We start from the raw sequence: 13,676 nt of genomic DNA, 5'->3' as shown, positions 1-13,676 counted from the left end.
GGCTCTGTTTTGGGAGTTGAGCTGGAGTTTGTGGTGGAAGTGTCAGACAGGAGGATGCTGAGGAAGCTGCTCAGCATCCTGGACAACACCTTCCACCCTTTGCATGTCACACTGACATCCTGTCAGAGCACCTTCAGTCGCAGAGACCACCGAGGTGCACCACAGAATACCACAGCAGGTCTTTCCTATCTGTGGTAATCATCCTGTATAATTCCTCCCCCTCCTGCAGGATGAACACATAAAGAGTTAATAGTTATTCAGAGTTGTGTGCAGTATTGTCAAACATCTTGTGCAATATGTCTTCCAGTTGTTTCGCATAAATTTATTGTACTTATTGTCAAAAAATTGATTGATTGATTGATTTCTATTTAATACTAACACTTTCTGTAATTGTCTATTTAACTAACCATTGTTTACTGTTTCTGTACTCTGGCAAAATAACTCCCTTCAGGATAAATAAAGTTGATCTTTATCTTTATGTTCGAGCACCGCTGTATGAATCTTTAACGAGAAATCTCGTCTCTAGTTCTAAAGCAACAATACTTGACGTGGCGAACAGTGAGTTGCTGATGTCACCTTTGCTTGAAGGGTGGGGAGTCCCAATGTAGATCGCCAGTCATCCTCTTGATTTTTTTCATCTTGCTCCACTTTTTTCTGTGCCCATGTATACATGGCTAAAAAAAAAAAAAAAAAAAAAAGAGGAACATGCATCAGATCTCAATGCGGGGAAAATATGGTGGCTATTATTCCTGATATTTGGGTAATGTATTAGGAATGAAAAGATGCCACATGATGGAAATTCAAATTGTCAACCTACAGAGGGCTAAATTCAAAGACACCCCAAAAATCAGAGCTAAAAAATGATGTGGCAGCAACTCAAAATGGTATTCATTAGTTTGTATGGCCCCCATGTGCTTGTATGCATGCCTGTCAATGTCTGGGCAAGGTCCTAATGAGACAGCGGACAGTGTCCTGGGGGAGCTTCTCCCACATCTGGACCACGGCATCACTTAGGTCCTGTACAGTCTGAGGTGTAACCTGGCAGAGTCGGATGGGCTGAATCATAATATTCCAGAGGTGTCCTATTGGATTTAGGTCAGGGGAGCGCAGGGGCCAGTCAATGGTATCAGTTCCTTCATCCTCCTGGAACATCCTGCATACTCTCCACACTTGAGGCAGGGCATTGTCCTGCACCAAGAGGAACCTAGGACCAACTGCAGCAACATAGGGTCCGACACTGGGTCCTAGGATTTCATCCTGATACCTAATAGCATTCAGGGTGCAGTTGTCTAGCCTGAAGAGGTCTGTGCTTCCTTCCAGGGTCAAGCTTCCCCAGACCATCACTGGCCCACCACCAAACAGTCATGCTGAATGATGTTGCAGGCAGCATAACATTATCCATGGCATCTCCAGACATTTCACATGTGTCACATGTCCTCATGTTGAACCTGTTCTCATCTGTAAAAAGCACAGGGTGCCAGAGATCACATGGCCCACTACAGGACATATGAATTTACTCCATTTTGGAATAAGGCTGTAACATAAACTGTGGAAAAATGAAGTGCTGTGAATACTTTCCAGCTGCATTATGTGTATGTGTGTATCTATCTATCTATCTATCTATCTATCTATCTATCTATCTATCTATCTATCTATCTATCTATCTATCTATCTATCTATCTATCTATCTATCTATCTATCTATCTATCTATCTATCTATCTATCTATCTATCTATCTATCTATCTATCTATCTATCTATCTATCTATCTATCTATCTATCTATCTATCTATCTATCTATCTATCTATCTATCTATCTGTCTGTCTGTCTGTCTAGTTTCATAAAAGACAGAGAAAAGTAAAGTCTTTAATACTGAGTAACTGTTTCATGCATTCTGTTCTCCATGATAATGTAGTTACTAGTGTAAGACAATTGGGTCACCCATAAAACCTGATGCTTGCACAAAAACTGTATTGTTTGTGGTCAAGGAGTGATAAATAAAGGTAGCTTAGTTGTTCTCAGCTCTAACTATTTGTTTTGATGTAGCTATTTTTCTTGTAATGTGGACTTTCAGATCATTTGTGCCTGTGGTTTGCATTTTCCAGACTTTACGATAAATACGTCATGCACAGTGGGACTCGCAAATGGTCCAGTCCTGGTTTGACTCGGTCTTGCCCTTCTTTGGACTTGGCTTTTTTCACCTCCTCAAAGTCTTGGCCTTCCTTTACTTCCAATACAATGTGATCTGGGTCATGACTTGGGCTTGGATTAGGTCCTGACTACAATAGTGGTCCACTGCATGGTGGTGTCCAAGTACAAACTTGAGACAGATGATGTGGGTGAGCACCTGGAGGATTCTTTCTCTCACAAATGACCCATCTTATGCTGGTGTCATGAGAATTTGAAAAGCTTTGCATTGCAGAGGCTGTACTCTCTGAGGCTGGCAGACCCGCAAATTACCAGACTGAAGTGGGTGGACACACCTAATCATGCACTGCAGGGTCACTCCAATAGTCTGTGTATTTAGGGAGTGGCATCCTCAGAATCCTGCTCTTGATATAGCCTGCACCCTACCTCTGCACATGCCCAGACAATCTGTCTCATTGCTCTCACTTTGTCTCCAAACCGTCCTACCTGCACTGTCACCCTGATATGCACATTACTAATCCTGTCCATCTGCAACACTTCCAAAGAAAATCGCAACATCTTCAGCTATGCAACCTCTCACTCTGCATCCTGTCTTTTGTCAAGCTCATAGTATCAAAAACATATAAGATAATCTAGCTGGCATTACTATACACCCCAAGTATTTAAACTCATCTGCCTTGGCTACCACTACTCCTTTAAAACTCAACATTCCAAAGAGTTAACCCTGATTAACAGGGTCCCTCCACCATTCCAGCAGGCTGTGTGTGTGCATGTGTGTTTGACTGATTTGCTACATGTTTTTATTATCATTTTCTGCATTGTTTGATGATTGATATGGTTTTTCATATATCAATACCTTCTGTTAGATAGAAATTTTCAATGTTTTTATAACTTAATTTTTTTTTTCCATGACATCATTTTAAATAAAAGAATTCTGGCTTCTTCATATTGAATTTTCTGAAATTATGCACTTCAAATCCACTGAATACAACTCTCCACAACATGACACAAATAAAAATACACCAGTATTTGCTTTCTTGAGTATTGACGGAAGTGCTATGTAGGACGTGAGGCTCAGTAGTGCCAGGGTTTATACCCATGTCCTGTAGCATCAAGCAGATGAGCGTCTACAACTATCCCTGGATGGGACACCAGTCTGACAAGGTTTACCTCCCCAGCCAAGGATGGTACATCTTTTCAGCTGGGTGGACTGAAGCATTGTAGACGAAGTGCCTTATCAACAACACAGACAGGTAGTATGACCAGGAATCAAACCCAGGTTCACATATTGGCAGCCCAACTCCTTATCCACTGAGCTACCTGCTCTACAGTATAGCACAATTAAATCATCACTTTTACAGTCATTCAGAAATCCAAACAGTATGGTACTGTACAGTAAATCTGCCTGGTGTAAGCAGATCTCAAAACCTGAGTGACTGTGCAAGAAGGAGACAAGTGAGGGAAGCTATTGAGACATCCAAGACAACTCTGAAAGAGTTATTTGCTTCTATGGGTGTGATTAAGGAGCCTTCACACGAGAGAACAAATGAGCCTGAATGCTGTATGAATGAGGACTCGAGCCACATTCATTTTATTTTATTTTGCTTGCACATTTCATTTGTACATTTTATTACTGTGAATTACTTAGCATTTAGTTTATATTTACACATGCCGTATAGAGAGAGTGCGGCTCAAACAGAAGTAAAATTCCTTGTATTCTGTGGATACTTGGCAAATAAAAGTGATTCTGATTCGGGACAATTCGAGCTGAATTCCAAACAGTCAGGCAAATTCGTGTTGCCGGCTCGATTGTGTAGCTCATGTCCAAAACAGTCGAGGTGCAAAAATATCATACGGCAGTCGAGATGAACTCTAATTGCAATCTGACTGTGTTCTAAATATTCTCACGGCATCAAAATATCATTCAAAACAGCCTGATCTCTTTTGAGGTGAATTCGCCATGGGCAGGCAGTGTAGGTGGAAAAATATCGTACAGCAGTCGAGGTGAACTCCAACTGCAATCTGACTGCGTACTAAATATACCAAAAGTGTCAAAACAGCATTCAAAACAGTCTGATCACGTCTGAGGGGAATCCCCCATTGCAAAGCACATCTAATCCTGCTGGCATGTTCCACACTGCACCCCCACGCATCTCGCTCAGGGTGCGCAAAGCAAATATTGTAATATGTAATGTCTTGTGGCACGCATTTATTTTGTGACCTAGATGTGAACATTGCACAGTCAAACCAAAGACACTGTGTGTCACTGCGGGTCAGTGCATCCCTGAACAGCGGAGCAGTACACACAGCTGGACGCGGTGTGACGTCCATAATTAGCATGACATTACAGATCCATTGTCAGTCCACCTCATGTATCACAGGATGTATCTGTAATATCATGTTATCATGGCTGTTACACCCCGTGCACACGGCCATGCTGGGTGTCAGCATGTCACAGAGACACGGCGTACAGCGCCTGTGATCGCGATGTTATGACCATAATGAGCATGACATTACAGATTCATTGTTAGTCCATCTCATGTGTCAGAGGATGTATCTGTAATATCATGTTATCATGGCTGTTACACACCGTGCACACAGCCATGCTGTGCGTCAGAGTGTCACAGAGACACATTGGCGCACAACACCTGTGATCGCAGTGTTATGTCCATAATGAGCATGGCATTACAGATTCATTGTCAGTTCATCTCATGTGTCAGAGGATGTTTCTGTAATATCATGTTCTCATGGCTGTTAGACTCCATCCAGATGCCTGTGCTACAGCATCAGCACATCATGGAGATGCGCTGATGCACAGCGCTTGTGGGCGCAGTGTCACAGCTGTAATAAACATATAATGACCAATACATATTCCAAACCGAAGGCCTGATGATGCAACTGTTTACCAAGGCACGTCAATGTAAATAAAGTAAGTAATCACCTTTGGGCTGGCTCCAGGTGCATTTCCCACCGCACTGCAACCACCTGCCACGCTGCAGCCATCAGCTGTCATGTCATCCGTGTGACATGGGTACAAAATGGGATAGTGACATCCACCATGATCAGAGGGCAGATACACCGTCCACTACAAAATAATTATTCTATATTTTAGTTTTTCGAATTTTCGAATTTTAGGTTTTAGAATTCATCATAGTACAGAAGCAGCATTAGTGAAGGTTACAAATGATCTTCTTATGGCCTCAGACAGTGGACTCATCTCTGTGCTTGTCCTGTTAGACCTCAGTGCTGCTTTTGATACTGTTGACCATAAAATTTTATTACAGAGATTAGAGTATGCCATAGGTATTAAAGGCACTGCGCTGCGGTGGTTTGAATCATATTTATCTAATAGATTACAATTTGTTCATGTAAATGGGGAATCTTCTTCCCAGACTAAGGTTAATTATGGAGTTCCACAAGGTTCTGTGCTAGGACCAATTTTATTCACTTTATACATGCTTCCCTTAGGCAGTATTGTTAGAAAGCATTGCTTAAATTTTCATTGTTACGCAGATGATACCCAGCTTTATCTATCCATGAAGCCAGAGGACAGATACCAATTAGTTAAACTGCAGGAATGTCTTACAGACATAAAGACATGGATGACCTCTAATTTCCTGCTTTTAAATTCAGATAAAACTGAAGTTATTGTACTTGGCCCCACAAATCTTAGAAACATGGTGACTAACCAGATCCTTACTCTGGATGGCATTACCCTGACCTCTAGTAGTACTGTGAGAAATCTTGGAGTCATTTTTGATCAGGATATGTCCTTCAATGCGCATATTAAGCAAATATGTAGGACTGCTTTTTTGCATTTGCGCAATATCTCTAAAATTAGAAAGGTCTTGTCTCTGAGTGATGCTGAAAAACTAATTCATGCATTTATTTCCTCTAGGCTGGACTACTGTAATTCATTATTATGAGGTTGTCCTAAAAGTTCCCTGAAAAGCCTTCAGTTAATTCAAAATGCTGCAGCTAGAGTACTGACGGGGACTAGAAGGAGAGAGCATATTTCACCCATATTGGCCTCTCTTCATTGGCTTCCTGTACATTCTAGAATAGAATTTAAAATTCTTCTTCTTACTTATAAGGTTTTGAATAATCAGGTCCCATCTTATCTTAGGGACCTCATAGTACCATATCACCCCTATAGAGCGCTTTGCTCTCAGACTGCAGGCTTACTTGTAGTTCCTAGAGTTTTTAAGAGTAGAATGGGAGGCAGAGCCTTCAGCTTTCAGGCTCCTCTCCTGTGGAACCAGCTCCCAATTCGGATCAGGGAGACAGACAACCTCTCTACTTTTAAGATTAGGCTTAAAACTTTCCTTTTTGCTAAAGCTTATAGTTGGGGCTGGATCGGGTGACCCTGAACCATCCCTTAATTATGCTGCTATAGACTTAGACTGCTGGATAGTGTTTCTTTCTCTCTTTTTGCTCTGTATGCACCACTCTGCATTTAATCATTAGTGATTGATCTCTGCTCTCTTCCACAGCATGTCTTTTTCCTGATTCTCTCCCCTCAGCCCCAACCAGTCCCAGCAGAAGACTGCCCCTCCCTGAGCCTGGTTCTGCTGGAGGTTTCTTCCTGTTAAAAGGGAGTTTTTCCTTCCCACTGTCACCAAGTGCTTGCTCACAGGGGGTTGTTTTGACCGTTGGGGTTTTTCTGTAATTATTGTATGGCTTTTGCCTTACAATATAAAGTGCCTTGGGGCAACTGTTTGTTGTGATTTGGCGCTATATAAATAAAATTGATTTAATTTCATTTATATGATGCCGCGGTGCTCCTGTGTGGGCTCACATCATCTGATTGCTTCGGTACGTGTGCGTGAGGCTGTCTGGACAGCGGGCGTCTGGCTGCTAAACAGTTGATCACCTGGAGAGGGAGAGATGGAGAGAGAGAGAGAGAGAGAGAGAGAGAGAGAGAGAGAGAGAGAGCGTGTGACGGATTTAGTCTAAGCTTACATATATGGATCTGAACACATGATGTATTCTTCAGAATACATATTGTATCGCCAGCTGATATATGACCAGTGAATGATGGCATTTGTAATGATGTTGTACAATTGTACCCTGCACCTGCAGCAGAGGTCCTCTGCAGCGCGCTGTGGAGGAGGACCATTCTGTCTGGTTCTGAAGTTGCCCGCCTCAAATTCACCCCCCGCCGCAATCAGATTGTTTCCAATGCTGCTTTGAGGCCGTGGGAAAATATTTAGAACACAGTCAGATTGCAGTTCGAGTCCACCTCGACTGCCGTACGACATTTTTCCACCTCAAATGCACCTCAACAGTAGAGGGCATGTGCTCCATATTTGGGTTGGCCGCGTGACTGTGCCCGCCTGTTTAGACTGCTCCCAGAATGCAGTCCGACATTTTACACCTCGACACTTCCTGGATGTGGGTCGAATTTCCATTCGGGCTCATTCGGCCTCTGGTGTGAGCTCGTGTGACTTGGTGTGATGGAGGTATTATTCTTACAGCATTCTCAGGTTCAGGTTCAGGTTACTTTATTAATACATGTAGGTAGATTTGTGTTGCAATCACAGAAAGCATCCAACTTAAAACATATAAGGACAGCACTGACATACTTAAAGACCTGACACATTCATAAAAGTGCTCAAAGCCACAATAAACCACATCTTAGAAATTACCTAAATTGTTGCAAATTTTCCTATGATAATTTATTTGTCTGAATAATAGCAGCTGGAATGAAGCTGTTCCTGTAGCGCTTTGTTCTGCACTTTAGGACTGCAAACCTCCAACCAGAAGGGAGACGCTGAACTTCCCCGTGTAGAGGGTGTGAATGGTCATGTAGAATCGATTTTGTGATCCTCTGTAGCTGCCTGGTATACAGAGACTCAGGGCTAAGCTGTGGCTCTCCAATCAGCTTCCCTGACCACTTCACAATCTGCATTAGTTTGTTCCTTTCCTTCACTGACAAAGCACCATACCATGACACTAAAGAATAAGACAAAACAGATTCAATAAAAGACCAATAAAACAGTGCCATGATGGTTTTGTCAATATTAAAAGATGACAGCTTTCTTAAACAAAACAGACACTGATGTCTTTTTTAACATACAGCTTCACAGTTTGTCTCAAAGTTCAGCTTACAGTCTATCGTAGTCCCAAGGTACTTGTATGACTGCACAAGTTCCACCTTCTGACCCCTAATGACTGTGGCCTCAGGTGTACAGGGGTTCTTTCTGAAATCCAATCATATCTTTAGTCTTTGAAATGTTCAGCTGAAGGTGGGACTCATCACACCACCTGACAAAGTGATCAACAACAGGTCCATGACTAGTTTGATCATTCTGCTATAAACCTACAATGCCAGAATCATCTGCATATTTTATTGTTACGCAGATGATACCCAGCTTTATCTATCCATGAAGCCAGAGGATACGCACCAATTAGCTAAACTGCAGGATTGTCTTACAGACATAAAGACATGGATGACCTCTAATTTCCTGCTTTTAAACTCAGATAAAACTGAAGTTATTGTACTTGGCCCCACAAATCTTAGAAGCATGGTGTCTAACCAGATCGTTACTCTGGATGGCATTTCCCTGATCTCTAGTAATACTGTGAGAAATCTTGGAGTTATTTTTGATCAGGATATGTCATTCAAAGCGCATATTAAACAAATATGTAGAACTGCCTTTTTGCATTTACGCAATATCTCTAAAATCAGAAAGGTCTTGTCTCAGAGTGATGCTGAAAAACTAATTCATGCATTTGTTTCCTCTAGGCTGGACTATTGTAATTCATTATTATCAGGTTGTCCTAAAAGTTCCCTAAAAAGCCTTCAGTTGGTTCAGAATGCTGCAGCTAGAGTACTGACGGGGACTAGCAGGAGAGAGCATATCTCACCCGTGTTGGCCTCCCTTCATTGGCTTCCTGTTAATGCTAGAATAGAATTTAAAATTCTTCTTCTTACTTATAAGGTTTTGAATAATCAGGTCCCATCTTATCTTAGGGACCTCGTAGTACCATATTACCCCATTAGAGTGCTTCGCTCTCAGACTGCGGGCTTACTTGTAGTTCCTAGGGTTTGTAAGAGTAGAATGGGAGGCAGAGCCTTCAGCTTTCAGGCTCCTCTCCTGTGGAACCAGCTCCCAATTCAGATCAGGGAGACAGATACCCTCTCTACTTTTAAGATTAGGCTTAAAACTTTCCTTTTCGCTAAGGCTTATAGTTAGGGCTGGATCGGGTGACCCTGGACCATCCCTTGGTTATGCTGCTTTAGACGTAGACTGTGTTTCATAATTATTGTATGGCCTTGCCTTGCAATGTGGAGCGCCTTGGGGCAACTGTTTGTTGTGATTTGGCGCTATACAAGAAAAAAGTTGATTGGTTGATTGATATTTTAAAACTGTCTTCTTCTCCTGCATGCTCTGACACATATTTGTGTACAGGACAAAAACCAAGGAGGACAGGACGCACCATTGGGGTGAACCAGTCGACGACTCCACTTGGTCAGATAAAAAACCATTAAATCTGACCCGCTGCATCCGCTTAGTCAAGAAGTCAAGAATCCAGCCAGCAAGATTCTTACTTAAATTAAAATGATCTAAAAGCCTACGGGTTAAAATATGTGGCTGGATTGTATTAAAAGCAGAAGAAAAATCAATAAATAAAAGTCTAGCATGACATCCATTCCCCTCCAAATGTTTAAACAGCAGGTTAAGAAGAGTTAGTGTGGCATCCTCCACTCCTCTGTGAGGCCTGGAAGCAAACTGCAGAGAATCCAGTACCTGCTCAGTGTTTCTCAGGATCTCTGACCACACAAATTTTTCAGAAACTTTCATAATAATTGATGTTAAAACCACTGGTCTAAAATCATTGAGGGATGTAGGGCGGCTAGATTTCAGAACAGGAACAACCACAGCATTTTTCCAGACACTAGGGACATGTTGTAACAATAAAGACTGATTAAAAATATAATGAAACACTGAACTCGACTCCTTGGCGCAGTGTTTAAGGACAGGTCCACATATTTTGTCTGGTCCACTACAGTGTGTGGCTTAATTCCTGAATTTCCTTACTAAAATAAAATACATTAAAACGATTATAAAAACAGTTAAGAGCATTAGCAAATTCTAAATCTGAATTAAAATGCTAGGAGTACTACTTTTCAGATTGTGGAGGCCTGTAATTTTTTTCATGCAAGACCAGGCTGAACCAAAATTTTGTTCTCCCAGATAGATTTGTACTCTTGTTTAGCTTTAAAAATTTCAATCTTAAGCTCTTTGATGGCTGCATGAAGCTCTGATACAGTGCCTTGTTGAAAAGCATATTTCTTCTTTTGTATTGCAGACTTAACTGATTTTGTCACCCATGCCTTATTATTTGGATAGACTTTAACCGTCTTACCTGAAATAATCATATCTGTACAAAAGGAGATATAAGAACACGTTAAGTCGGCCAGTTCATCCAAATCGCTGCCACAGGATTGCTTGAAGACGTCCCAGTCTGTACATTCAAAACATTCCTGCAGGTGGAGCACAGATTCCTCGTTCCAGTCTTTCATGTTCACGGTCTGTGTCCTCTCCCTTCTTAGGACAGTTTTATAAATTGGCATTAACTGCACACAGCTGTCTTCTGCAGAACCCACAGGTGGGAGAAGGAGGGATTTATATGCATCCTTCAGTGACCCATAGCAGAGATCTAAAATCTTTTCCCGCCAGGTTGTGCAGGAAACATATTGATAAAAATTAGGAAAAGTCTTTTTAAGACAAACGTGATTAAAATCACCAAGAATAAAGGGTAACACTTTACTTGAAGGTATTGTCATAACAGTGACATAACACTGTCATAACTGTTACATGACACAGTCATGAAGGTGTCATAAACATTACGTCAATGTCATAACATTTATGACTGCTGTCATTAAGTGTCATTCGGTTTTTATGATGACAAGTTGACAAGCTGGCATACAACCCTGGTCATGTCATTTTGATTAAAGTCAAGTTGTTATAATCAAGATAACCCAAAAATGTCAACTTGTCATTATAAAAAACAAATGACACTTAATGACTGCAGTCATAAATGTTTATGACATTGACATAATGTTTATGACACCTTCATGACTGTGTCATGTAACAGTTATGACAGTGGCATTTCACTATTATCAGAATCAGAATCGCCTTTACTGTCATTGTAATTTGCATTGCAACGAGATTTAAGTGCAACTCCACAAAGGTGCTTTCCGTGGTGCGAGTAATTTTTAGTCAAATAAAAGATAATAAAATTTAACAATAAATTGTTGAGTATTGAGTATATGTACAGCTAAATAAACATAAGATAAAGTAAAATAAAATAAAATGTGGACCAAGTAAAATGTAAAACAAGAATTATATACAACTGTGGAATCATATTGCACGGGAATATTACACATGGTTTACAGATATTGCACAAGAAACTTGAAGGTGCGGATTAGAGTGATTTGGTATTGTTCAGTGCAGTGATCGCTCTGGGGAGAAAGCTGTCCCTGAGTCTGTTTGTCCTAGTTTTGATTGATGTATACCGTCGGCCGGAGGGTAGTAGATCAAAGAGGTGGTTGCTGGGGTGGGATGTGTCTTTGCAGATGCTGGCAGTGTCTTCCAGGCTGGGCAGAGAGCAACCAGTGATCCCCTGGGCCATTTTGATCACCCTCTGCAGCGCTATCCTGTCTGCTGCTGTGCACCCCCCATACCACACTGTGATGCAGTACGTCAGGATGCTCTCGATGGTGGCTCTGTAGAACAACACCAGCAGCTTCTCCTCCATATTGTTTCTCTTGAGCACCCTCAGGAAGTGGAGTCGCTGCTGGGCTTTCTTCACCACCAATGTGGTGTTGGCAGTCCAGGAGAGGCTGTCAGAGAGCTGCACTCGAGCTGACCCTTTCCACACAGTCCCCTTGGATGTAAAGCGGGGCTGCGTCAGTCCTGTTCTTCCTGAAGTCCAGGATTATTTCTTTTGATTTTGTGGTGTTCAGCGGCAGGTTGTTAGCTGAACACCACGCTGACAGTCGATTGACCTCGTCTCTGTGTTCAGACTCATCCCCCCCTGAGATGAGCCCAATCACAGTGGTGTCATCTGCAAACTTTATGATGGTGTTTGTGGGATGGGTCAGAGAGCAGTCGTGCGTGTAAAGGGAGAACAGGCGGGGGCTCAGTACACAGCCTTGAGGGGAACCGGTGCTGAGTGTGATGGTGGAGGAAAGGTGGGGGCCAGGTTTCACGGACTGTGGGCAGTTTGTGAGGAAGTCCTTGATCCACTGGCAGATGGGGGTGGAGATGCCCAGATGTGTCAGTTTCTGGACCAGGATCTCCAGGATGATGTGGTTGAAGGCTGAGCTGAAGTCCAGGATGAGCATCCTCACATAGCTCCCCTGGTGCTCGAGGTGGCTCAGCGCGGTGTGGAGAGCTGTGGTGATAGCGTCCTCTGTGGAGCGGTTTGCCCTGTAGGCAAACTGTTGGGGGTCCAGAGTGGGAGACAGACAGGCTCTGATGTGCTGAGAGACCAGTCTTCCAAAGCACTTCATGACCACAGGTGTGAGTGCAACAGGCCTGTAGTCATTTATGCTCTCCACTGCTGACTTCTTTGGGACTGGAATGATGTTGGAAGATTTGAGGCAAAGTCGAATGATGACTTGTGACAGGGACAGATTGAAGATGCAGGTGAAAACTCCAGCCAGTTGGTCAGCATACGCTTTGAGTACCTTTCCAGGTACACCATCGGGGCCGGCCGCCTTGCTGGGGTTCACCGCCTTCAGCACATGTCTCACTTCATGTTCCTGAAGTGTTAGCGTGCTCGTGCTGGAGGGTGGTGGGTGTGGAGCTGCTGCTTATGACGACAATACCTTCAAGTAAAGTGTTACTGAATAAAGTTTGGACCATTGGGGGAGATGGACTGCAGGCTGAAGCAGCATTTGCCTTTGGGTGTATGCACGCTACAGTAATAAATAACTGCGGAAACTCACGAGGCAAATCAAAGGGGAGCAATGACACTGATAAAAGGTCTACATCAGGTGTGCAAATATGCTCCCTGACTGTCACAGAACTGTTAACATACAAACAAACTCCCCCACCTTGAGTTTTCCCCATCCTCTCAAAGTTGCGGTCCAGTCGGAAAGGAACCCCAACATGCTGTCAGGTCTGACAGCATGTTGGGGTTCTTACCTGCGTTCAGGAGCTATTACGCACAGCATGTGCAGAGATCATTTGAGGTGGGTCGGGGGCACACTCTGAGTATTCAAACTGCATTCTTGAGCATTTTTAAAATCCCTCCCAATGTGGCACAAATTATGTTTTTTTTTCCTCATTTGGCCTGATTCAGCCTCATTCGTGCCAAGTGTGAAGGGGCCCTTAGAGAGACTGTGCACAGAGCATCTTTTGTCTATTGCATCACTATTTATACCGCTTCACAGTGGAGTGGAACAGAAAAAAAAATGTAGGCTTGAGTCTCCCATGTGCCTTCTGGCGATCCATAGTCAAAATTTCACATCTTCATTTAAAAAAAAATGCAATTTACTTTCGCAGAACAGG

The sequence above is a fragment of the Thalassophryne amazonica genome, chromosome 12 (assembly GCF_902500255.1).
Source record: "Thalassophryne amazonica chromosome 12, fThaAma1.1, whole genome shotgun sequence".
Taxonomy (NCBI): domain Eukaryota; kingdom Metazoa; phylum Chordata; class Actinopteri; order Batrachoidiformes; family Batrachoididae; genus Thalassophryne; species Thalassophryne amazonica.
Note: the sequence above shows the minus strand (reverse complement) of the source record.